Source organism: Dermacentor silvarum, chromosome 9 (genome assembly GCF_013339745.2).
Source record: "Dermacentor silvarum isolate Dsil-2018 chromosome 9, BIME_Dsil_1.4, whole genome shotgun sequence".
NCBI classification, from domain to species: Eukaryota; Metazoa; Arthropoda; class Arachnida; order Ixodida; family Ixodidae; genus Dermacentor; species Dermacentor silvarum.
In genome coordinates, this window is record NC_051162.1 from 33099878 (window position 1) to 33102856 (window position 2979).

Genomic DNA, 2979 nt, shown 5'->3' on the forward strand with positions numbered 1-2979 from the left:
ACTTAAACTTTTAATTTCATTGTCAGCTGCTTTCAGTTTGTCAGACATGACACGTAGGGCGTCAGCATCAGCACCAGCCCCGTCAGCAAGACGCACCAACGTTGGCTTTTTCAAGCATTTCAACTTTGCGCTTCAGCTGTTTAATTTCGATCTCAATGGTAGCATGTTTAGAAAATCAAGCTTCGTAACTTTATTTGACATCACGCATCACGCAAGGGCGAATGCGTTAGACTCCGCCTTATTCATAGGACCAGGATTCGACTCTACGTCACCCGCTAGCATTAATAAAGGTTCACGCATGGCACCACATACATACGCACAACATGAGAGTCGCTTCAATATACCACTAAGTTCTGGTGGGCACGACACCGCAAGGAAACAACGGTTGCTGCTTCTTATACAAGAAGCATTATTCAAGTAACCAACCTGAAAGAGCAAGGGCCGTAAGCGTGGCATCCTTCCCGCGGTGTCGGGCCCAAACCATCCCGTGACAGACTGACGCTTAAATATAGCGCTGCGCGCTGTATCTGCGCGTCCATCGTGACGGGAGACGCGTGTTGCCAGATGTCAAGGGCAATTCCATCCAATGTTGGAAGACCAAGCGTCACCTGCTGCCAGTCAAGAGGCCGGGAGTCGGGTGAAATCCAAGACGAGTCGGGTACTCCGATGAGCGCAGCACAGGAAACGTCGTTCGGCCAGGAGGCGTTTCCCTTTTGCCGGCAGGTGAAATCATTCACTGCGCGAAGATTGGGCGTCGTGGACGATGTTGCTGGACAGGAATAAGGCAAAGCGACCGAAGCAAGCCAGGAGGAGCACAGCAGCCCGCAGCACATTGCCCAGGTAACAGGGACCTGAAAGAGCAAGGGCCGTAAGCGTGGCATCCTTCCCGCGGTGTCGAGCCCCTTCGTGAACTGCAAGGGAAGCAGAGGTGGCGGCGTTGCAATTCTAACTTCTGTAATAGGGTATGATATTCTTAAGGAATATAGCACAACTACAGAGAATTATGAAGTTTTATGCATAAAGAAAGAAAAGACAGTATTCGTGGTTTTGTATCGACCCCCTAATGCCAGCCACTCTGCTCTTTTTTAGTTTTTAGATAACCTTCTGTTATACGTAAATGAAAATGGCTAACTTCTTACAATGGGCGGGGACTTCAACATTGACATGATGACTAATTCACCACCTACTGTGCAGTTCGTATCTATCCTAGAGTGCAATGACTTCTGCAGCATCATCAGATCACCGACGCATGTAACCGTCGCTACGTTATCATTACTAGACACTTTTATAATAAACTCGACTATCGATAGCACGACATCGGGAGTCATAAGCTGTGATATCAGCGATCATATGCCTATATATCTTTTTCTAGAACGTAAAGGCGCCGTTAAAAGTGCGTGCACTGAATAGACAACGTACCGCAAGATATCGGCTCAGACACTACATAATTTCAGAGAAGCCGTGCGCGAAATAGACTGGAGCGATATTTTTGCCATTGAAGATGTCAATGAGTCATATGATAAGTTTATGAGCAAACTCAAAACGATGTATTCCAAATCATTTTCGCTTGAAAACTATCCGAGTCGAAGAAAGTCGCGCAAGCCGTGGATTTCGAAGAAACTCGTTAGGCAAAGCAACCAAAAAAACTAAGATTTATCAGTTTTTTATCATGTCGAAGGACTTGTCAAAGTGGAAAGAATATTGCGACGAGGTTTATTGTCGTCGTTAACGTTGTAAGGACGCTAGGTACTGGTAGGCACTGCAAGGACTGTTTGTAGCACGGGGTTCTCTCGCGATCACGGCACGGTCCTTCGTCTTCCTCCTCAGTCGGCACATACCCAGGGGCGCCTCTGCTTCATTACAATGCCCCGGGAGCGAAGCATAGCCACCCTGGCGACTCAGGGCGCAGAGAAGATGAGTGGGTCGTAATACGGTTTCAGGCGGTTGACATGTACTGTCTCTCGCCCGCGACGACACAGGTCTGGTGACACTGTGAGCGGCTCAACGATGTAGTTGACCGGTGAAGTGGCATTGATGATACGGTACGGACCGTGATAACGCGCCAGGAGTTTGGAAGAGAGGCCAGGAATATGGGCTGGTATCCAAAGCCAAACAAGTGAACCGGGAGCAAAGCTGGGTGGTGGTTGATGAGTATCGTCATGTCGTGTCTTTTGACGTTCTTGAGTCTCGCTAGTGAGAGAACGTGCCAGCTGACGGCAATCTTCAGCATACTTGGCGACTTCGGAAAGCGGAGTGTACTCTGCGGCGTCAGGTTGGCACTGCAGTATGGTGTCCAAGGGGCAGGAAGGCTCTCCGCCATACACAAGGAAAAACGGGGAAAAGCCGGTAGTCGCTTGCGTCGCGGTGTTGTATGCGAACGTGACAAAGGGGAGTACGGTGTCCCAGTTGGAGTGGTCGGATGAAATATACATCCGCAACATGTCGCCAAGTGTGCGATTGAACCGTTCGGTCAGGCCGTTGGTTTGGGGATGGTATGCGGTCGATTTTCGGTGAATGATCCTGCACTCCGTGAGGAGGGCTTCGACACCCTCCGACAAGAAGACACGGCCCCTATCACTCAGTAGTTCTCGAGGAGCACCGTGGCGAAGAACAAAATTGCGAAGGATGAAAAACCCAACTTCACGGGCGGTCGCTGCCGGCAGAGCTGCAGTCTCAGCGTAGCCAGTAAGATGATCTACGCCGACAATAATCCACCGATTTCCACGCCCGCTGCATGGAAGCGGGCCGTAGAGGTCGATGCCGACGCGGTCGAACGGACGAGCCGGGCATGGTAGCGGCTGCAACGGTCCTGTGAAATGGTGTGTAGGTGTCTTGCCCTGTTGGCAAGTAGTACAAGTCTGAATGTACTTTGTACAAAGTTGTACATGCCTCGCAATAATAGCACTGACGCAACCTTCTGTAAGTTTTGAGGGACGCGGCATGTCAGCGCTTGTTAGTGCGGCTCATGCGGCGATATAG